This window comes from Apium graveolens, chromosome 10 (assembly GCF_009905375.1).
Source record: "Apium graveolens cultivar Ventura chromosome 10, ASM990537v1, whole genome shotgun sequence".
In the NCBI taxonomy this organism is placed as follows: Eukaryota; Viridiplantae; Streptophyta; class Magnoliopsida; order Apiales; family Apiaceae; genus Apium; species Apium graveolens.
This window is the reverse complement of record NC_133656.1, coordinates 116,667,761-116,692,926: the sequence shown is the minus strand read 5'-3', so window position 1 is coordinate 116,692,926 and position 25,166 is coordinate 116,667,761. Positions and strand designations below refer to the sequence as shown.

The following is a 25,166-nucleotide window of genomic DNA, read 5'->3' as shown; positions in this document are numbered from 1 at the left end:
TTAAAACTCGTAAAGGTTAAATTATTAAAAATGGTGGAGCCGAGGGTACCCGAGCGACTTAAGCGAATCGGTGAGCGCAAAACAAGCGTTAGAGTCTAAGTTAGTTATAGCATAAATTTACAAGTGATTTTGGTTTAATTCCAACTTACTTGTTGTTTATAGGTTATCAGACTCGTCCCGAGCCTTTCTCACCCCCAAGTCGCTCAGGCAAGTATTCTATCCGTTATACTGTTGTTGTGATGAATACACTTGTATATGCATTATCTTGCGATAGATGCATGTTGGTTATTTAGCAAATTCTTGCGATATATTGTAGCATGTGATATGGTATATATGCATGCCTGTTTCATATTCTTGAAATATATATCTGTTGGTTCAGTTGATAATACCTATGCTAGAGGATAGCGGTAACTTGCATATACCCTTAGTATAGGGACCCAAAAGGTGAAAATATTTTCTAAAACCGGGAGTCGAGGATCCCGAGTAATCTTGTATATATGGATATGGATATATATATATATATATATTTATATATATATATATATGGTTATAGTTTTCCAAACTATTAATCGAATAAGGTTTATTCGATAACTTTAAACTTTATTTTATTATTGAATATTATTTCGAATATTATTCGAGGACTTATGACTCCTTTTATATTATTTATTGAATATTATTTGAATATTCATTCGAGGGCTTATGACTCTTTTATATTATTTATTGAATATTATTTGAATATTCATTTGAGGATGTACGACTCCTTTATTTTATTTAATGAATATTATTTATAATATTCATTCGAGGTATTATGACTCAGCTTATTTTATTTATTGAATATTATTTGAATATTCATTTGAGGATCTATGACTCCGATTATTTGCTGAAATATATTCTTTATTTTATTAAAGAATAAGGTGTCAATAATCAAACTTATTTTCGATTATTCAAATAAAGATAATACTTTCATATAAGTATATCTTTGGTTATTTAATACTCGTTTCAAGTATAAGTTTTAAAACTTCTACTTCAATTAATTTTATAAAAGATTATTCTTTATGGGAATATTATTTAATTAATAATATTCAGATATTTTCTAATATTCTGGGGACTGATTTACTTCATTAAATCAGCCTTACTCCAAACACTCTTTAAAGTGTTTTCGAGTCTTCAAAATGATTTTTAAAAGTCAGAGCGGATCCCAAAACTCATTTTTATATTTAAGATCTTCCTTTTAAGGGGATTTAAATACTCGCTCAAAACCTGGGGAATCCGGCTCTGTGGTGTATTTTATATTCGCAACGAGGTTGCTGTTTTGAGAAAACAATTTGATTACTTGCCCAATGTTCGGGAAGTAAGTCCATTTGATTGAGTCGGCATAAGCGACAGGCCGGGGTACGGTCTATTATTGTGTAAGTGGCTGGGTGGCAGTCCATCAACGCGTGAGGGGCCGGGGTACGGTCTAGCGTGAGGTCCTAATGCGGCCAGGGTGATGACCGGTGAGGAATTCATCCATCTACAGTAGAAAAGGTTACTTATTGGTATCTTTGCCTGATCAGCGAGATATCGGGTTTATGCCAAAATTCTTTTCCTTTCCAAAATTCATTGGATGTTTCAAACTCTGTTCATACTTTACATAACAGAGGTTCCAGGAAATGTTTAAAGGGGTATATATATGTGGATATATATATACCGGGACTAAATAAAGTATCTCATAACTTTTTCATTCAATAATCTTTCAAAGATTGAATCTATTCAAGTCTTAACTTGTGGTCTCATCTATGGGATGTTTTCTTAAAACCTATAATACTTTGAACGGTGGCAGTTCAAGTAGCTTTATATAAGATATAAGTGTGGTGAAGTATTGGTAACTTCATTCCTTGTTTTTACTTATATCTAGTAAGTAATTATCTTACGCATGATAGAGATTCTAGTAAGTATCCATTTAGATACTTATATTATTGTTATCACTATGTATTATCTTGCGAGCTGTAAGGCTCACTCTTGCTTTATTTCTTCATCACACAACAACAGTTAGGAGAGATGGCCAGACTCCAGCAGACCCAGCGCAAGCGCGTGGGAAGCGTCCCGCGTCTTCCCGCTGATGTTGTAGCTGCTATAGCTGCAGAGGTAAATCCATTGTAGTTTAGACCATCTACTTTTGAGAATCAAATTATGTATAATTATAACTTGTGGCAGATAATGGCAATTAACTGTAAATTATCAAGTAATCGTTTTGGGTTGTAAAAATTTTAAATTGTGGATTCAAAGACTTGTACTTATTTCAATTTCCTCTCTGAGACTATAACGGGTTGTGGTGTGTGTTAGCGTGGGGTCACAGTATGAGGTTATTTATTATTAATTAAGTGAAGTGATATTGTGGAAAGAAAGACCGTGACAACCCGGATCCCCGACCCCGGATCTGGGGGTGTTACAGAAATGGTATCAGAGCTAAGCGTTATAAACCTCAGAGATGATGCGACGATATAATAACAAACTCACAAAGATAATAAGAACTCTTGCCAAGTTCATGGTCGGACTACTTAAAGTAGTGCTGACAGTTAAAACCCTTACGGGAACCCTTATAAGTATCATGATAGTAACTTAGCTCGTTTAATGTGTAGGCGCCTGAGATGGAGGACCCCGAGATGTTCGAGCGTGAGCATGATGAGGCATTGCTAGATGTTGAGGATCAGGAGGAGCCTGAGATGGAGGAGGATGAGGAGGACCCCTCAGAGGAGCCTGAGACGGAGGTCATTGCTATTTCAGATGAGGAGGACCCCTCAGAGGAGTCAGAGACAGAGGTTATTGCTATTCCAGATGAGGAGGACCCCTCAGAGGAGTCAGAGACAGAGGTTATTGCTATTCCAGATGAGGAGGACCCGGATGAGGTCCCAGTAGCTGAGGAGCGTGTTGGACCTATGGTAGTGTATGCTGGTATCCCTTTACCCACACTTCCGGTGGTCAGAGCCCCTACCCCTCCACCACTATCTTGGATTCCTGATGATGACAGCTCAGAGACCCATACTTCCGAGCCTAGGCAGACCGAGGAGGCACCCTCAGCGGCTCCGGATTCACCACCTCTTGACCCTGCCCAGAGGCAGTCTTCGTTAGCTCATGGATATGTTCAGGATGTTTTGAGGACCCGAGTGGCTGTTGCCGAGGCCCGACTGGATGAGGCCAGGAGGGAGTTGGATGCAGAGAGGGCGGGTAGGCGTACCCGAGCTTATGAGACCAGGGCTTCTATACCCCGATCCTTGAGGAGGGAGCTTACGGGGATAGAGCTCACGTCCCGAGCGAGACTCAGATCTCTCCAGGGGGACAGGCATGGTAGGATCTCCAGGCGGCAGGCCGACTATATCTTCCGTCGTGCGATGGAAAGGGTTTGGGAGCTGACCCGTTCCGGTGTGTGATTCAGGATTGATGATGGAATAGTCTAGTTGTCTAGTTAGCCGAGGCCTTAGTAAGAGCCAATTTTCCGGGATAGTTGACTTGTATATAGCATCCCTTTTTCTGACTAGACAGATAGACTCTTGTGTATCGCTTTTGGGACAGATGACTGTAGCACTGTTGTACTTTTGACCAGATCAAACTATGTATTCTCGCATTATGTATATATTTGTTTCCTTTCAGTTCAGTTCCATAGTGACGGGATCACTGTTTTATTATTATTATTACTGCACTTCGTATTAGAACTTTCTTAAAATAATAGAACTGCGTTATACGTTCTCCCCATTATAAGAGCTGTGCAAGGCACAATGTTTTATATGATTATGACCTAACGTTGAATTTTCCCAATAATTGTTTTTATTATTATCAGAATCATGCCGCCAAGAAAGATTGGAACTAGGGCGAACCCTGGGTCTGAGGACCAGGGAAGCCATAATCAGGACAATAGAAACCAAGAACACAGTGAAGAGGAAGATGAGGATTATGTGGAACAGGATGACTCCCTGTATGAAGAAGAAGAGGAAACATATGATGTTGAGGGATTTGAGATAGAGGCTGAAGAAGGAGAAACCGAGGTTGAGCAACCAGTACCAAACCCAGGCATGGATCCCATGGGTCAGTTTATGCAACTCCTAAGACAGAATTTAGAACGTCAACCCAACCCACCCCCTCAAGGAAGTAACAATGCAGTGGCGAACTCTTTCAGGGCTTTTAAGTCCCTTAAGCCCCCTGAGTTCCACGGATCAGCCGACCCAGTTGAGGCAAGGGCATGGTTAAAGGAAATGGAAAAATCTTTTGAGATTTTGAGTATCGATGAGGCACAGAAAACTGTATTTGCTACCTACCTTCTGAAAGGAGAAGCTAACTACTGGTGGGAGGCCAAGAAAAACATGGAGACAGATGCTATAATAACCTGGGAGAGATTTAGTCAGTTGTTTCTGGGAAAGTATTTCCCGAGGTTTATGGAAAACCAGATGGAGCTCAAGTTCTTGGAGCTAAAGCAGAATAACTTGTCTGTAGCAGAGTACGAAGCGAAATTTACTGAGTTATCAAGGTTTGTGCCGGAGTTTGTAAGCACTGAGGAAAAGAAAGCTAGGAGGTTTCAGCAGGGACTGAAACCATGGATTCAGAATAGGGTGGCAATCCTTGAGCTTACGGACTATGCCACTCTGGTGCAAAAGGCAACGATTGTAGAAGTTGGAAGTGAACAGATGCAGAAGGAAAGAGAGGAGAAAGGAATAAAGAGGAAAAGTATGAGCATGGGTGGAGGTTCCGCAGGAAGGAGCTTCCCAGCTAGATTTAATCGAGGAGCAGTGTCCCTACCAGGAAGGAACACTGGGTTTAAGCGGCCAATGAGTGTGAGTGTGAGCCAGGGCGGCCAGAAGTCAAGAATGTCCTATCCCAACCAATCTCGACCCCCATTGCCAGCCTGTAACATATGTGGAAGGAATCACACTGGGGAGTGTAAAGGAAGGCCAGTAACCTGTTTTAAGTGCGGTCGGGAGGGCCACTATTCAAATAAGTGCCCATCATTAACCCTTGCCGTCGTTCCAACCACCAATTGTCATCAGTGTGGACGCTCGGGTCATTGGAAGAAGGAATGCCCAATGAACAAACCAGCAGCTTCGGGAGCAAGCAGGGCTGCTTCTAATAAGCCACCTACTGCGAGGACTTTCAACATGACAGTCCAGGATGCTATGAAAGATTCAGATGTGATAGCAGGTACCCTTTCTCTAAATTCAGTCAGTGCAAATGTTTTATTTGATTCGGGAGCAACTAAATCTTTTATATCAAAGGACTTTGCGCGTAAGTTAAGACTTAAGGCTAAACCCTTGATAGAACCCTTACAAGTAGAAATAGCCAATCATGAAATTATTCCTGTTAACCAGATTCACCCCGCCTGTGAGATAGGCATAGGGGAGCAATCCTTCAGTGTTGATCTGATTCCTTTTAAATTAGGGGAGTTTGATGTGATTTTGGGGATGGACTGGCTATCTAGCAACGATGCTCAGATAGACTGTAAAGGGAAGAAAGTTAAGTTAAATATCCCCGGGAAGAAAGAAGTTATATTTAGAGGAAAGAGGCAGACGCAGAAATTTTTGACCATGGCTCAGGCCAAAAGGATGCTACGAAAAGGAAGTGAGGCCTACCTAGCCTATGTGGTGGACACACAGAAGGAGGTGCCCAACTTACAAGATATTCCAGTAGTCAACGAATTTGAAGATGTATTCCCCCAAGACCTTCCGGGATTACCACCCGATAGAGTGATTGAATTTGCTATTGAGTTGGCCCCAGGGACGGCGCCAGTTTCAAAAGCACCTTACCGGTTAGCCCCGTTAGAAATGAAGGAATTAGCTATCCAATTGCAGGAACTCTTGGATAAGGGTATGATAAGACCCAGTGTGTCTCCGTGGGGAGCACCAGTTTTATTTGTTAAAAAGAAAGATGGGAGCATGAGGTTGTGCATAGACTATCGAGAGTTGAACAAGCTAACCATAAAGAACAGGTACCCATTACCTAGAATAGACGATCTGTTCGACCAGCTAAAGGATGCTGTTTATTTTTTCCAAGATCGACCTGAGAACTGGATATCACCAACTAAAGATTAAACCTGAAGATATTTCCAAGACAGCGTTCCGTACCAGGTATGGGCATTATGAGTTCTTGGTAATGTCCTTTGGACTAACCAACGCCCCAGCGGCTTTCATGGATTTAATGAACAGAGTATTTAAGAAGTACTTGGACAAGTGTGTGATAGTTTTTATCGATGATATTTTGATCTACTCAAGGACTGAGGCAGAACATGCAGAGCATTTGAGGATAGCTCTAGGAATACTCAGAGAGGAGCAGTTATATGCCAAATTCTCGAAGTGTGAATTCTGGCGGAATGAAGTACAGTTTTTAGGACATGTGATCAATAAAGAAGGAGTATTGGTCGACCCCTCCAAGATAGAGGCGGTCTCAAATTGGGAAAGGCCAACCACACCCACAGAGGTAAGGAGTTTCATAGGATTGGCCGGCTACTATCGTAGATTTGTACAGGACTTTGCGAAGATCGCAGCCCCTTTGACACGACTTACTCGTAAGACAGAGAAGTTTGAATGGACGGAGAAATGCGAGAACAGTTTTCAGGAATTAAAGAAAAGGTTGATAACGGCTCCGGTATTGGCATTGCCGGATGGAAAAGGAGATTTTGTGATATATAGTGACGCGTCGCACAAAGGATTAGGATGTGTGCTTATGCAGCACGGTAAAGTTATTGCGTATGCGTCGAGACAATTGAAGGAATACGAGGTTAGATATCCTACTCATGACCTCGAGCTCGCAGCAATAGTATTTGCTTTAAAAATTTGGAGGCACTACTTATATGGAGAGAAGTGCGAGATTTTCACAGACCATAAGAGCCTCAAGTACATATTTACGTAGAAAGAGCTCAACATGCGCCAGAGGAGATGGTTAGAACTAATCAAGGACTACGATTGTGAGATTCTCTATCATCCAGGGAAAGCCAATGTGGTGGCTGATGCCCTTAGTAGAAAGGAAAGACTCAGAATGATAACGACTTCGGAAGAGTTGATAAGGGATTTTGAGAAAATGGAAATAGAGGTAAAGGTAACCGGAACCGGAACTGAAAAGCTTTTTGAGATCTCAATGCAGCCAGAATTATTGGAAAAGATCAGATTGTGCCAAGAGAAAATAATGAATGAAGACAGAAAGTCAATGACTGGAGAGGAGATCCATACTGAGAAAGATGATAAAGGGATAATGAGGTACTCCTACCGAATTTGGGTTCCGAATGTTCAAGAACTTAAAGATGAGATTTTGGATGAAAGCCATAGTTCAAGGTATTCCATTCACCCGGGAAGTACCAAGATGTATAGGGATTTGAAGGAATATTACTGGTGGCCCAACATGAAGAGGGACGTAGCAGAATGGGTAAACAAGTGTTTGACTTGCCAAAGAGTAAAGGCAGAGCACCAGAGACCCAGTGGGCTTTTGCGACCCCTGGAGATTCCCGAATGGAAATGGGAACAGATAGCGATGGATTTTGTTGTAGGCTTGCCAAGGACGAAAGCCAATCACGACGCCATTTGGGTAATTATAGACCGACTGACAAAGTCAGCTCATTTCATTCCTATCAATGAGAGATACACAGTCAATAGACTGGTGGACATTTACCTTAAGGAAATAGTAACGCGACATGGAGTCCCAGCGTCCATTGTCTCAGACCGAGACCCAAGGTTCAACTCCAGATTTTGGAGGAGCTTTCAGGAATGTGCGGGGACCAAGTTAAATATGAGTACCGCGTACCATCCCCAAACGGATGGACAGAGTGAAAGGACCATCCAGACACTAGAGGATATGTTGAGAGTCTGTGCAATAGACCTTAAAGGAAGTTGGGATGATCACCTGCCGTTGATCGAGTTTTCTTATAACAATAGCTTTCATGCTAGCATCGGAATGCCGCCTTATGAGGCCTTGTACGGAAGAAGGTGTCGATCTCCCTTATACTGGGATGAAGTAGGAGAGCGGAAGATGCTCGGACCCGAAGTGGTCCAAAGGACCAAAGATATAGTGGATCTTATCAGAGGGCGACTTGTAGCAGCCCAAGACAGACAGAAGAAATATGCAGACCTAGCCCGAAAGGACAAGGAATATGAAGTAGGGGACTTAGTACTGTTGAAAGTATCCCCTTGGAAGGGATTAATGAGGTTCGGAAAGAAAGGAAAACTAAGCCCAAGATACATTGGACCTTTCGAGATATTAAGACGGATTGGAAAGTTAGCTTACGAGCTAGCCCTACCCCCTAATTTGCAACAAGTTCATAATGTGTTCCATGTGTCAATGCTAAGGAGGTATCATCGGGATGCCAGGCACATAGTGAAGTACGAGCAGGTGGATATGCAGCCAGATCTAACTTACGTGGAGAAGCCAGTAAGGATTATGGATAAGAAGGAGCAGGTGCTTCGGAGCAAAGTGATCAAGCTAGTCAGAGTACTATGGCAGAATCATAATGTGGAAGAATCAACTTGGGAACTAGAGAGCACAATGCTAGAAAAGTACCCCCATTTGTTTTCTGTTTGATTCCGGGACGGAATCCTTTTAAGGAGGGGAGACTGTAATAACCCCAAAATTTTTCAACTTTTTGTAACCCTTGTGAATAGTGTTTTAGCTGAATGAGAAAACTTTTCACGCCACACTATATAGGGGTTCTGTTATGGATATTCTGGGATATTATTAGTACTCTATGAAGTATATATGTGTATGTAAATATCATCAGAATCCAATTCCGAACACTTTGGTTTTTCCCGGAAATCCACAAGATACGGAGAGAATTGAGTATAAGGTAACAGGATAAAAAGGATTTAAATTAAAGGATTATGATAGAGGATCATAAAAAGGAATATAATGTATTGAGAAAGGTTAAGGGAACCTAAGTAATAAGATCCCGGGTATGATCCTTCAAACGATAAACGAGAACGAAAGTTAAGCGAACCGTATAACAGATCAGCGGTCATTAGGCAAACGATTAGGAAGTTAATCAAAGGGATTAATGGGAATGATGTCATCCAACCAATAGAAAGAAGACAAGGAAGGAAGGATGACATCATGAGGATGAGGTAAGCATGACATGGGAAGGAAGGAGGTGTGGTTGGATAAGGACCACACAAATTCAAGGGCAAGGTGGTAATTTACTAAATCAAATACAAATCAAGCCAACCAAGCTAGCAAAATCATTTCATCAAAAATCAAAAACAACCAAGGCAATTGTTCTTCATCTTAGCTCTCGGCTTTTACATTTTTAAAAGGCAAGATTTTTTCAAAATCAAGATCCAAGCATCCTAAATTGGTAAGAAAATTCCCTAATCATCTTTATGCTTAGTTATGGCTATATCATGAGTTTAAGCCATTAATTATTTCTCTAACTTCTTCATTTAATCAAAGAAGAAGACAATGAATAGTGTTTTCAAGTTTTTAACTTGAACTTTTTCTTGTTTTTCTTGAAGATCCAAGCTTTCCTAAGGCTTCTCAAAGCTTCTTAAAGCTTCCTAGCTCCACCCACCACTTCAAGGAAGGTATACCATTTCCAAACCCTAGGTTCATATATATTATAAGGTGATTTTGAGTAGTGGGTTGATATTGTATCTTGTTGTTATGATTTAGAGTTTGAGATTTGGTATGGTAGTGAATGGAATGGTAATTATTGTGGTTTTGATTTAAAAGAACTTAAGAATGATTAAAGTTAAGTTTAAGCATAAGTATGAAAGATTAAATTGAATTGGTTGGGGTGGTTATGATGTGATAAGGATGGAGGATGGTTGTATGTTGGATTTGAGGTTGATTTGGGTTGTTTGTGAATGGGTTAAAATTTGGAAATCACGTAAACATAGCCGTCGTAACGTCCGATTTTCTTTGGACTGTTTTTGTGCATAGCATTAGGACCCGAGAACCCCCTGCTAGATTGTGACCACTGCCATGTTTAGATAGCTCATGTTACGAGCTTCGTTTTGATATGTAGTTCGTTCGATTCCGATTTACGGTTTAGGAGAAACGACCGTTTCAAGTAACGGCGTTTCGCGAACGAAACTTTTTCCCTCGCCTTACTTTGGATTGTAGGTTAAAGACCAAAAAGGGTTAATTAATGTGTGAAACATTTATGGTAAGTGTGTTAGGCAGTTGGTAAGTCATTCACGAAGGAATCGCTTTAAAACTCGTAAAGGTTAAATTATTAAAAATGGTGGAGCCGAGGGTACCCGAGCGACTTAAGCGAATCGGTGAGCGCAAAACAAGCGTTAGAGTCTAAGTTAGTTATAGCATAAATTTACAAGTGATTTTGGTTTAATTCCAACTTACTTGTTGTTTATAGGTTATCAGACTCGTCCCGAGCCTTTCTCACCCCCAAGTCGCTCAGGCAAGTATTCTATCCGTTATACTGTTGTTGTGATGAATACACTTGTATATGCATTATCTTGCGATAGATGCATGTTGGTTATTTAGCAAATTCTTGCGATATATTGTAGCATGTGATATGGTATATATGCATGCCTGTTTCATATTCTTGAAATATATATCTGTTGGTTCAGTTGATAATACCTATGCTAGAGGATAGCGGTAACTTGCATATACCCTTAGTATAGGGACCCAAAAGGTGAAAATATTTTCTAAAACCGGGAGTCGAGGATCCCGAGTAATCTTGTATATATGGATATGGATATATATATATATATATATGGTTATAGTTTTCCAAACTATTAATCGAATAAGGTTTATTCGATAACTTTAAACTTTATTTTATTATTGAATATTATTTCGAATATTATTCGAGGACTTATGACTCCTTTTATATTATTTATTGAATATTATTTGAATATTCATTCGAGGGCTTATGACTCTTTTATATTATTTATTGAATATTATTTGAATATTCATTTGAGGATGTACGACTCCTTTATTTTATTTAATGAATATTATTTATAATATTCATTCGAGGTATTATGACTCAGCTTATTTTATTTATTGAATATTATTTGAATATTCATTTGAGGATCTATGACTCCGATTATTTGCTGAAATATATTCTTTATTTTATTAAAGAATAAGGTGTCAATAATCAAACTTATTTTCGATTATTCAAATAAAGATAATACTTTCATATAAGTATATCTTTGGTTATTTAATACTCGTTTCAAGTATAAGTTTTAAAACTTCTACTTCAATTAATTTTATAAAAGATTATTCTTTATGGGAATATTATTTAATTAATAATATTCAGATATTTTCTAATATTCTGGGGACTGATTTACTTCATTAAATCAGCCTTACTCCAAACACTCTTTAAAGTGTTTTCGAGTCTTCAAAATGATTTTTAAAAGTCAGAGCGGATCCCAAAACTCATTTTTATATTTAAGATCTTCCTTTTAAGGGGATTTAAATACTCGCTCAAAACCTGGGGAATCCGGCTCTGTGGTGTATTTTATATTCGCAACGAGGTTGCTGTTTTGAGAAAACAATTTGATTACTTGCCCAATGTTCGGGAAGTAAGTCCATTTGATTGAGTCGGCATAAGCGACAGGCCGGGGTACGGTCTATTATTGTGTAAGTGGCTGGGTGGCAGTCCATCAACGCGTGAGGGGCCGGGGTACGGTCTAGCGTGAGGTCCTAATGCGGCCAGGGTGATGACCGGTGAGGAATTCATCCATCTACAGTAGAAAAGGTTACTTATTGGTATCTTTGCCTGATCAGCGAGATATCGGGTTTATGCCAAAATTCTTTTCCTTTCCAAAATTCATTGGATGTTTCAAACTCTGTTCATACTTTACATAACAGAGGTTCCAGGAAATGTTTAAAGGGGTATATATATGTGGATATATATATACCGGGACTAAATAAAGTATCTCATAACTTTTTCATTCAATAATCTTTCAAAGATTGAATCTATTCAAGTCTTAACTTGTGGTCTCATCTATGGGATGTTTTCTTAAAACCTATAATACTTTGAACGGTGGCAGTTCAAGTAGCTTTATATAAGATATAAGTGTGGTGAAGTATTGGTAACTTCATTCCTTGTTTTTACTTATATCTAGTAAGTAATTATCTTACGCATGATAGAGATTCTAGTAAGTATCCATTTAGATACTTATATTATTGTTATCACTATGTATTATCTTGCGAGCTGTAAGGCTCACTCTTGCTTTATTTCTTCATCACACAACAACAGTTAGGAGAGATGGCCAGACTCCAGCAGACCCAGCGCAAGCGCGTGGGAAGCATCCCGCGTCTTCCCGCTGATGTTGTAGCTGCTATAGCTGCAGAGGTAGATCCATTGTAGTTTAGACCATCTACTTTTGAGAATCAAATTATGTATAATTATAACTTGTGGCAGATAATGGCAATTAACTGTAAATTATCAAGTAATCGTTTTGGGTTGTAAAAATTTTAAATTGTGGATTCAAAGACTTGTACTTATTTCAATTTCCTCTCTGAGACTATAACGGGTTGTGGTGTGTGTTAGCGTGGGGTCACAGTATGAGGTTATTTATTATTAATTAAGTGAAGTGATATTGTGGAAAGAAAGACCGTGACAACCCGGATCCCCGACCCCGGATCTGGGGGTGTTACAGCCAACAAGAAGGAATAGATTTTGATGAAACCTTTGCTCATGTTGCAAGATTTGAAGCCATCATAATTTTCTTAGCCTATGCAGCTCATGCCAATTTCAAGGTCTATCAAATGGATGACAAAAGTGCCTTTCTGAATGGAGATTTGGAGGAGGAAGTCTATGTCAGTCAGCCTCCTGGTTTTAAAGATCCAAATTTTCCAAAATATTTCTACTATCTTTTGAAGGCACTTTGTGGACTGAAGGAAGCACCTAGAGCATGGTATGACACTTTATCAAAGTTTCTTTTAGAAAATCACTTCACAAGAGGTACTGTTGACAAAAATTTATTCTTTAGAAAGGTTAATGACTCTAGTATACTTGTTCAAATCTATGTAAATGATATTATATTTGGCTCTACAGATGAAAAACTTTGCAAAAAGTTTGCCAAATTGATGCAAAGTAAGTATAAAATGAGCATGACGGGAGAGCTAACTTACTTTCTTGGTTTACAAGTTAAGCAAGTTAGTGATGGAATATTCATTAGTCAAACTAAATATATTCATGATCTTTTAAAGAAGTTTGATCTAATGGATTACACATCTACAAAAACTCCTATGGCCACTGCAAGTAAGCTTGAATTAAACACTACTGAAAAGTCTGTGGATATTTCAAGCTACAGGGGCATGGTTGGCTCACTTCTGTACTTAACAACTAGTAGGCCAGATATAATGTTTGCTACTTGTCTTTGTGCCAGATTTCAGGCTGATCCTAGAGAATCTCACTGAGTAGCTATTAAGAGAATTTTCAGATATCTCAAGGGAACACCAAAACTTGGAAAATCAAATCTTGATTTCTATAACTCTGGTGGATACATTCAAATCCACCAGAAAGTTTTAAAAGCTTATGTTTTTATTACTTTGTGTTTTGATTTCTATAACTCTTTCATTCCGCACTCTGCAAATCAAACACTTATATATATATTCAGTTAGAATAGTGTTTAAAATCTTGAAAAGTAGCCAGAATTACATTCAATCCCCCCTTCTGTAATTCTTGTTGTATTGTTAGGGAATAACAGATATCGATAAGTCAATTTGTCACCAGAATTCTGAGATATCGATAAGTCAATTTGTCACTAGAGATCTCTAAGGTATCGATAAGTTAATTTGTCACTAGAGAAGTCAGAGATATCGATAAGCTAAAGTAAAGACATGAAGATGAGAGATCTCGACAAGATAAATTCTCTTATAGAGAACTTAGAGACTTCGATAAGTTAAATAACAATAGAGTGATGAGAGATCTCGATAAGCCAATATACTTATCGAGATGTCAAGTTTTTTATATACCAAACTGGAGATCTTGAAGTAAAGCTCAAGTACAGAATACCGACCAGTTAAATATCCAAGATTATCATTCAACAAACAAATCAATCACTGATTTGAAAAGTCTACAAAAGCATCTTGAAGAGTACAAGATCAAAGGCCAAGATTAACTGGAAAAGTAAAGTCACAGGAATGCAAGATTAGCAAAGATACAGTAAGCCAGAAATAAAAAGATTTAGTTATCCAAAAGTAGGGTTTAGTACATGCTGTTGCATGCTATGTAAAAACCAGTGTATATTGTTCTATAAAGTAAACACTAGATGCTTTGATTTAGATGTAACAAACAGATCTGAAAAATCTTGTAACTCTCAAGAGAGAAGTTGAGTTCGTGACTTACTAAGAACCCAGAAATTTGTAGCAAAACACTAGCTTGATTTTAATATAAAATTAAGTGAGTTTTGAAAGATAAGTGTGTTCATGTGCATGTTTTAATTATTTTGTTAATGCACATTTTCTCTACAATACAAATTACTTTGTTCACCATTTTTAAAAGTTCAAAAAGCCATTAAAATTGTCTAAAACACATTCACCCCCCTCTATGTTGTATTCATTACCCAACAAATGGTATCATAGCAAAATCTTAAAGTAAACAGATTAAAGATCTTGGAAGAATGAATACACAGAAACTAAACAGTATTAAAATCCCCACCATTGACAAATCTAACTATACACTATGGAAAAAGAAAATGTTGTTGTTTATCAGGATGGCCAATCCATTATACATTTAGATCCTCAAGAATCATCCTTTTACTCCTATGGTAAGAGTTGAGGAATTTACAGATGGAGACATGGTCATTCCAACTCATTATGCTCCTAAAGATCCTTCAGAATACACTGAGCCTGAGAAAGAAAAAGTCTCCCTAGATAGTGGCTTGTAGCTGATCTTGATAGAGTCACTTGACAATGTAATGTATAATAACATTGTCAACTGTGACACAACCAAACAGATCTGGGAGAAAATAGAAATATTATGTGAAGGAACATAGGAAGTTTTGTCAAACTAAATGAGGATTCTGGTTTCTCAGTATGAAGGGTTTATGGGTAAACCAAAAGAAGGAATCACTGAAGTTTTTGAAAGGTTAAATAAATTGATAAATGACTTGCAGCTACATGATAAATATTATGAGGCTGAGGAGGTTAACCTAAATTTTCTGCTAGCTCTTCCTAACCATCTTGAACGGAAATATCAGCCATTAGAGAAGGAAGAGATTTGAGCAGAATAACTTTGGAAGTTCTATATGGAATCTTGAAAACTTATGAACTTGAAATGATGCAAAGAAAGTCCTTGAAAGCACACCATGGTCATATTGTTGATGGTTCAAGTGCTTTAATGTAAATGACAGAGAAGAAAGTGAAGATGAGCAAGATGATCAAGTTTCAGTTATTTAAGCTATGGAACAGAAGAACAAAGGACCTCAGAAGCAAGTTGTGTTAGAATTGGAGGAAAATGAATATTACACCTTGGATGAACTAGATGAAATGAATCAGTCCATGGCTTACTTGGCTAGAAAATTTTCAAATATTAGAGTCAAGAAGCCAAGGTTTTTCAAAGGCAAGGGACAATCTTCCAACAGTAACAATTGAAAACCAAAAACTCAGTTCAATTCAGTTAGCAAAGGTGGCTACAAAATAGGATCTGTGGACAGATCAAAGATAATGTGCTTCAACTGTGATGAGTTGGGTCACTTTGCTACTGAATACAGAAAGCCTAAAAAGGTGAAGAAAGATAAGGCATATCTTGAACTGGAAGCAAAGTATGAAGCTCTTTTGAAGAAACAGTCTGGAAAAGCTTATATTACAGAAGGAAAGAGTTGGGATGATACTGATGTTGATGATGAGGATGAAGAAGTTGGAAACTATGCACTTATGGCTTTTAAGCATGGAGAAACATTTACTTCAAAATCAAAGGTACCAACTCTAACCACTATTGATTTAAATGCTAGTAAATATAAGGAGACTGTGGAAAAGATGAGTGTGGAGATGTTTCATATACACACTAGCCTAGTAGCAGCTACTGAGGAAGTCAGTAGGCTAACCAAGGCAAATAAGAAGCTTGAGAGTGAAAAGCAAAAGATGGATATACTGTTTGTGGAGCTTGAGTTAGTCAAGCAAGAAAATGAATATATGAAAAACAAGCTGAAGTGTGCTACTAAAATTGAAGCTGTGTTGAGGAAAAAGCTCGAAAAGAATGAAGTCAAGTTAAAATCTTTCAGGAATGCATCTGAGTTGGTTGGACAATATCATGAGAAGAACAAGCCATATGCTAATATAGCTATTGGTCTTGATTATGATGCTTTGAACAACAAGAAGAAAGATATAGGTGGCAAAGGAAAAGTAACATAAAATGAAGATGTTCCAGCTATGCTGAAAAAGGTTGATTCACCTATGTTCAAAGCATATGAAGTAGATTTCAGTGAAGAAGAGTTGATCATAAAGCAAGAAATTGCTGATGAAGACAATGAGAAGAAGAATGAAGAAACAAGTCCAACTTTCAAAGCTGAAAAGAAGCCCATGGTCAACCAAGATTCCAAGAAATCTGTCAAGGAAATGAAAACTGAAGATGCAAGAAAGAAGAAGAAGAATAGAAATGGGAAGATTGGGATAAACAAGAGCAACAATTTTGCTTATGTTGCAGATGCTCCAAGGAAGCAATGTCGAAGATGTGGCATTGTGAATCATCTAACTCACCTTTGTAAAAAGGTTGTTAACAAGCCAGTAGAAGGAGCATGCAAGTACAATGAAGCAAATGCAAATGATTCCTACTCATTATGTGACAATTTTGATTGCATCCCTTGCAACTTGAAAGTGATGAAAAGTTTCCACAAGCTGAGAGTTGACCTTAAAGAAGTAAAAATTGGGTCTACATCAAAAAGGGAAAAATGCACAACAATCAATGAACTCTATTTTATCTGAAATAACTCATTCTGATTCTGCTCGCTCTGTTAACAAGAAGAAAGTACCCAACACTGCTTGAGTTGCTAAACACACTTAAACTCATTGTATGCAGGAAAAAAAGAAGAAAGTCATATGGATTATAGACAGTTGATGCTCAAGACATATGACAGGTGATATGGCCCTGCTATCATAGTTTGAGGAGAAGGCTGGCCCATTGGTGACTTTTGGAGACAACAACAAAGGCTTCACAATGGGATATGGAAAATTGATTTCTGGAAATGTTGTCATTGATGATGTAGCACTGATAGCTGGTCTTGAAGTGAATCTTCTCAGTGTCAGCCAATTTGCAGATAAAGGTTTTAAAGTTTTATTCAATAAAGAAGAATGCACTTCTATCAGCAAGAAAACTGGTGAAGTTGCTCTGAAAGGAGCAAGAAAAGGAAGCTTATTTGTTGCAGACTTAGACTCAGCAAATGAGGATGGAATCTATTTCTTCTACACCAAGGCATCTGTAGAGCAAAACAAACTATGACATAAGAAGCTTTCTTATTTGAATTTCAAAGCAATCAATACTCTAGTTAAAAAGAAGTTGGTGAGAGAAATGCCTAATCTGGAATTTGCTTAATGAAGTCTGTGACGCCTGTCAAAAAGGAAAAATGAAAAGATCAAGTCACAAGAGTAAAACTTTGAATTCTATAAGTGCACCTTTGCAACTTGTTCACATGGACTTATTTGGACCAGTAAATGTCCAGTCAATTTCAAGAAAAAGATATGCACTTGTGATGGTGGATGACTACTCAAGGTACACATGGGTAGAATTTATGTACTCTAAAGATGAGACTCCACACATCATAATTGAGCACATCAAGAAGATTGAAAAGCAGGATGAAGATCAAAATTGTGTGAAAAGATTGAGGAGTGACAATGAAACAAAATCCAGGAATGCAATCTTAACAAGGCATTGTTCAAGAATTCTCAGCAGCCAGGATACCTCAACAAAATAGTGTAGTTGAGAGAAAGAACAGAACATTGGTGGAGGCTGCTAGAACAATGCTACAAGATGCAAAGTTGCCAACTAGTTTTTGGGAAGAGGTTGTTAACACTGCATGCTATACTCAAAACATATATCTCATTAACAAGAATATTGGCAAATGACCCTACTCAATCTTATCTAAAAGAAAGCCTACTATAAAGCATCTTCATGTGTTTAGAAGCAAGTGCTATTTATTGAAGGATAACTCTGAATATATGGGAAAATTTGACTATAAATTTTTGAGGCAATTTTTCTGGGATATTCATTGGAAAGAATTGCATACAAAGTCTATGCGATTGAGCAAAAGAAGATCATGGAAATCACAGATGTTACATTTGATGATGACAAGTGCCCAAGCTTAGAATGCCTTGATGAAAATGAAGCAGAAGCCCTTAAGTTTGAAAATCTCAACATTGATAGTGATTCTGATGATGAAGCTGAAGTCAACACAAATTACAGAATAAATGAAGAGTCAACTGAACAAGTGAATCATGAGAGTGGAAGCTCATCTCAAACACCTGAATTTGATAGCACAAACTCAGGGGAGAAAGAGAAGAAAATTATGGAAGTCATGCCAGTGATGAAGAAGCAGAAAACGCAAGTCAACAAACTCATACAAGGAAGTGGGATAGAAGTCACACTAGAGGAGCAATTATTGGTAATTCAACTGCTGGAGTGAGGACTAGAAGTGAAACTGCAAATGAATGTCTTCATGCATATTTTCTGTCACAAGTTGAGCTAAAGAAAACTGAAGAAGCCCTTCTTGATCCTGATTGGATATCTACAATGCAAGAAGAGTTAAATCAGTTTGAAAGAAACAAATTTTGGAAATTGGTTCTTGCACCAAAGAACAAAAGTATTATTGGAACAAAGTGGGTGTACAGGAACAAGATGGATGAAAATGGAATTGTTATCAGAAATAAAGCAAGGCTGGTTGCAAAAGGCTATTCACAGGAGGAAGGAATTGATTATGATGAAACTTTTGCTCCAATCGCAAAACTTGAAGTGATAAGGATTTTCCTGGAATTTTCTGCACATTCAAATTTTAAGGTATATCAAATGGATGTGAAGAGTGCATTCCTTAATGGTGAGTTGGAAGAAGAGGTTTATGTGCTACATCCACCTGGCTTTAAAGATCCAGAATTTCCAAATTTTGTATACAAACTACTCAAGGCTCTCTATGGACTTAAACAAGCACCTAGAGCTTGGTATGACATACTGTCATAATCTTGATTAAGCATGGATTCACTAGAGGTACAATTGACAAAACTCTCTTCTACAAGAAACATGGTGATGATATGATCCTAGTACAGATCTATGTGGATGATATTATCTTTGGTTCAACTAATGAAAAGTTGTGCCAAAGATTCTATAAGCTCATGCAGAGTGAATATGAAATGAGTATGATGGGGAAATTAAATTACTTTCTTGGACTTCGAGTCAGTCAAAGAAGTGATGGAATCTTCATCATCCAAACTAAGTATGTCAAAGATTTATTAAAAAAAGTTTAGCATGATTGATTGCTCACCTGCATCTACGCCTATGTCTACAGCAACAAAGTTGGATGAAGATAAAAAGGGCAAGAGTGTAGATATTTCAAGCTAACTGCAAGTAGACCAGACATCATGTTTGCAACATGTCTATGTGCAAGATTTCCTATAACCAAGACTATCAAGACACACTACTTTCCTAAAAAGAGGATGTTGAAGAGCAACATGAGAAGATTGCAGATGAAGCAGATGGTAATGTGGACGCATGGCTTCCCAAGGATTTTACTGCAACTATAGAGGAGGCCTTAGAAAAATTTAGGGAAGAATATGTAACCATTTTGGGAAGGAATCCTAAGGTCCTCACTCCCCAAGAGGTATATGATTTTGTGACAGAGGTGCACAAAGCCCAATTAAAGGCCTTTCATCACATTGGAAGAGCCATGAAAATCACTTTGGTTAAGCATCAAGCTGCAATAAATAAATTGGTGAATGACAGGATTGATGAGCTGATGCCAACATTTCAAGACATTAAAACCAAGTTCAACACGTGTCTAACTATAGTAGAAGAAAATGTGTCTAAGATGAGAGAATCTTTCAAAGCTCTGCATGAAGTGATCCAGAAGCAAATTACTCAAAATAATGACTTAAGGTCAAACTGGATCAACTTTACAAAGCTAGGTTTGAACCTTCAGCCTTGGTCATAGAGGAGGTCAAGAATGCAGTGCAAAATTCTATTGGTACTTTGGTAGCATCAAGTTCACAACAACCCTTATGTACATCAACAAACCTACAAATCCAAAACCTGCAAGCTCAAATCTCATCTCTACAGTCCTCAAATGATTTTTTGACAACTCAAGTCTCCCAATTGACAGCTTTGGCGCAAAGTCCCTAGTAGACTCCCGCAAACTCCTACAAATGCAAAATTCTGTCTATTTGGGAGCTATTATGGGAGCTTTAAACATCGCTCTTCCAGCATTGCCAGAAGCAGTTAGGCCTAAAATTCCTAGTCATCTAATCTTGCCTGCTACCAAGACTAAGGGGGAGACAAAAGCTAGACTGCTAAAATCATACAGCCAAGCCACAGTTCAGATAATTCAAGTTGATGTTGGGGCAGAAATACTACAGAATGCAGCTGAGGGACCCTGTTTGGACAATGATGAATTGCTCAGGTCTCTCAGAGTTTCACCCACCAACAACTTCTTCTCCTACAAAAAGGCTTTGGACAAAAATATCAATTTTCTAAGGGTGATAATGGTGACAAGAGAGAACTTTCAAGAGAGGAGGATTGTTGTAAACATAAATGACTCGGGTGTGGATAGATATATGCAGGTGTCTCTTAATTATTTCATATCTAGAAGAGGATCCGAGCTGGTGATGAGCGTGCACTTTATCTTAATATTGTCCCTATATCTTATTTATTTTATACTAATTTGGATTTTTACTTAATAAATATTAATGTTTTATTGTAGGTATCAAGGAGTTATAATAAAGGAAGGCTTGGAGTTTACAAAATCAGATTTGGAATTTAATTTGATTTAAAATCGGATTTTATGGGCCAGTTGCGCATTCTATACTGTTTTGGCCATATATGGAGTTCTAGAAGTCCGTTTATAACGATTCGATAGCCTATAGAAAGCTTATGAGAAGAGCTTTATTTCAGATATGGTCTTAAATTCAAGTTCTATCCGAATCAGCCCAGAATCAGAGTCCAAAAGTCAACTACGAATTTTCACTTTCTCGGAATTCAATTATAATGGGGAAATCTCTTTGTATTTGCTTTAATTCATTAGAAGAGACTATTATTAGAGATTAGATTAGATTATACTAGACCTAATACATAGAGAGGAAGCAAGAGACAACTAGCCGCACAAGGGAGGAGGAGAAGAAGCCATCAACGGAGAAGAATTCAGTCATTGGAGACATTCAATTGACTTTGTATTCTCTTATCTTTTATTTATCTTTTCTTATGAACATGTGTTGGTTATCTTGGGATTATTCTGATACCTTGATTATGAACTAAACTTATATGAATTAGGATTTTTATGAAACTCTAGTATGAGATTGTTGGTGTTTTTATAAGAAGTACTATATGCAGTTGCAGTTTATTCATTCAAGTGATTATCATGATACATATTTGCTATTGTTTGATTAACTATAGTAAATTAATGAGTTAATTATAATACTAAAAGGGTTATATTTAATTAACACAATACTTGAATGATGCATGCTTATATCTTTTGATTATAATATTGTTAGGGTATAGACATATATTGTGACCATGCATAGCTTTGTGAATTAGTGCTTAGATAAAATTTGAAGAGTAAATTGGCATAGACATATGTTAGTTTATTTTATAGGAATTATACCGTAGTGATTTCGAGAAGAACCTACGACCATTGAATTCTAGCTAGTGAGCTGTGATCTTGTTGTAGTATTACACAGCTTTATTACCAACATGAACATATTTGGGGGGAAGTAATTATCTTGACTCATCTTTTCGTATCTGAACTTATCCATATCTTTTTGCTAGTATAATATTAGTTTGTTAATTTAGCTTCAAATAATTAGTTTAGTTAGAAAAAACCCAAAATCAATTCTTGTGTTCTACAACCCGATTTTTGGATATTATTTGCGATTTATACAAGCATACAGTCCTGAGGAACGATATCTGATATTCTCTACTATATTACTTATTTGCGATTGTGTAGACTTGCACATCAGTATTTTATGCAAAAGATGGGTATCCTAATCAACAAGGTAAACAAGGTGATTCCATAGGACACTCTCTTGCTAAATGAATACAAGAAGGCTCAAGTAGCTGCTTTTCCAGAAACATATCTCCAACCTATCAATGGAGTGACCTACATCTGTTCATAAACCAAAAGGAGCAAATATTTCATGATTCCAAAGCACTGTGTCATAGGGAACTTGAGGCTGATAATGACATTAGAGACTGATTTGAAAACAAAGAAGATCAAGACTGTAAAAGATGAAGAAGTGATCAAGATATTGGGGAGATATTTGAGGAATGCGGATAACTTGTTGCCTAGAACTCAAATTAACACTAAAGATGACTTGGATGATGATGAGCAGAAGAAGCAAGAACAAACATCTTCTGGATCAAATTCAAGTCAGTCTTCTAAAGCAACTGGCAGCAAGGTGTATGAGAAGTGAAAGGGAAAGTGATAAGTGGCATTTTATACCACTTAGAACATCTTAAAATGGCTTAAATTGGTGCCTTGAAATCATGTATTTTGTGTATTTGATGCGTTTTTCTAGTGTTTATGCATTTCAGGGTATTAGTTGCATTTCGGAGGAGTAATCATCAAGAATAAGCCTTGGCATGTGTTCACCATTGAGAGAGGAAAGGAAGGGACAGATTACGATGAAGAAACGGAGCAAACTCAGGATTTTTCCAGTAGGGTCCTGAGCGCCCGCTCAGCTATGCTGAGCGGCCGCGCAGGGTCGGGTAAAAAGATAATTTATTTTAGGACTTCTACTTCTGTTTGGCTTCCACTTCTATGTAATCTGAGTTTTATGGGACTAGTATATAAGTAGATTTGGAGATGTTTTCACGAGAGAGGATCGTGGTATTAAGCGAGGAGCGAAGGAGATAAGGAAGAAGACCGTTTTAGCACACATCAACGAAGATGAAGCATATTTTCTTGTGATTCTTGTTTCGTTGTAATGTTGGATGCTAGTTTTCTTACTTTGAACCTATTTACTCTTGTGACGTACTCTGATTTAATATAATTAGTTTAGTTATTATTTTCTTGTGTTTGTTTATCATGATATCATATGAACCCATGATGATGATGAGTGCTATTATGGGCTAATCGTGATCATGGGGTCGCAACGGATTTACTATGGAATTCTTTAGTTAATTGTTTAATACTTTAGTGTGTGATGATTGTATGATATCTAGTATTGGTTGTGCGTATTCATCTTATGTGCGTCGCGAACATATAAGATAGGGTGTTAATCTCTTGTGAAGCGATGGTGGATCTTGAGATTTAGAACTTGCCATGCTAGCATAGGTTCATGTATGATGTGCATGATTAGTGGGTAACTCTAACAGTTTTATTCGCCCTGTATAATCAAAAGGAATAACTTGTGCTTAAATCATTGTGTTGTCAATTTCTTTAGACATATAGGAACTCAGCATAATTGATGACTATTCAACTTCTATCTTAATTGTGGATGTTTGGTAGAATGGTATTAGTACAATGAAAGTTGGCTTTTATCAGTTTCGTGTTATTCGATTAATATCATCACTGTCACATGCTAAAGGTAATAACAATAACTATTAAAGGAAGTAGTAATGAAGTTGTGATCTCATGAGTGTTTTAATATTGTTAATTTGAATTGTTAATTAAGTGAATAATTAAGTAGTTAATTGTAGTTAATATTTAGTCAACAATTCTAAGTGTTAGTGTCTTAACATTGAGAAGTAATCATACATTGGTGCGTGAGTTTAATTAAACAATAATTAGTCTGAGTCTCTGTGGGAACGAACTAGAAAGTATTCTATATTACTTGCGAACGCGTATACTTGCGTGAATATTAGCGCGTGTTTTCGCCCTAACAAGTTTTTGGCGCCGCTGTCGGGGACTCGGCGTATTTGTTTAGTTTATATACTTACCATCATTGGTCATTAGGACTCAGTGATTAGGACGTAGTAGTTACTTATTGTTTCTGGTTCTGTTTTAGGTACTTTAGCGAGCGTTTATGCAAACTCGTTCTTGTACTCGCAGGAGGACTTTAGATACAGCTGAAGAGACAGACGAAGTTCTTGATATTCCGGAGAAGATAGCTTTTGAAGATTCAGATTCAGGAACTGAGCAGAAAGAACCAGTAAACATGGGTGATCATATTGTTCAGGCTGATCCAGCTCTTATGGACTTTTCTCGGCCAAAAATTGATGACATTCAGTCAAGCATTCTTCATCCGGCTATTCAAGATAACACCTTTGAAATCAAGCCGGGCACTATTCAGATGGTGCAGAATTCTGTTTCTTTTGGAGGAGCTGCGACTGAAGACCCCAACATGCACATAAGGAATTTTGTTGAGATCTGCAGCACTTTCAAGTATAATGGCGTGACTGATGAGGCTATCAAGCTGAGGCTTTTCCCATTCTCACTGAGGGACAAAGCTAAGGAATGGTTACATTCTGAACCAGCTGGGTCCATCACTACTTGGCAAGATCTTGCGCAAAAGTTTCTGGTGAAGTTTTATCCGATGGAAAAGATTGCTGCTATGAGGAGTGCTCTTACTCAGTTTGCGCAGCAACCTTCAGAATCTATGTACGAAGCTTGGGAACGCTACAAGGAAATGTTGAGGAAGTGTCCACATCATGGAATGCCCGATTGGACGGTGATCACTGGTTTCTATAATGGTTTGGGGGCCCAATCTCGGCCCATGCTCGATGCAGCAGCTGGAGGCGCCTTATGGGCTAAAAGCTATACTGAGGCTTATAATCTTATCGAGACTATGGCTGCAAATGAGCATCAAAACCCAACTCAGAGGATGATGCCTGGGAAGGTAGCAGGTATTCTGGAAGTCGATGCAGCCACCGCTATTGCAGCGCAGCTTCAAGCGCTGTCAATGAAGGTTGATTCTCTGGCTACATATGGAGTTAATCAAATAGCTATGGTTTGTGAGCTTTGTGCAGGTTCTCATGCTACGGATTCGTGTTCTCTTATCAATGAATCTGTTCAGTATATGAATAATTATCAGCGACAACAGCAGCCTGTGCCAGCTACTTATCATCCTAATAACAAAAATCATCCAAATTTCAGCTGGGGTAATAATCAGAATGCTAT

At 37.8% G+C, this 25,166-nt stretch overlaps 1 non-coding gene across 1 annotated transcript; it reads right to left on the bottom strand.

Moving 5' to 3' along the window:
- Positions 1–24,597: 24,597 nt before the first annotated feature.
- LOC141694309 (small nucleolar RNA R71) lies at positions 24,598–24,704 on the bottom strand. Its single transcript, XR_012563628.1, has one exon. It is a non-coding gene; the product is annotated as a small nucleolar RNA R71 (small nucleolar RNA).
- Positions 24,705–25,166: the final 462 nt, after the last annotated feature.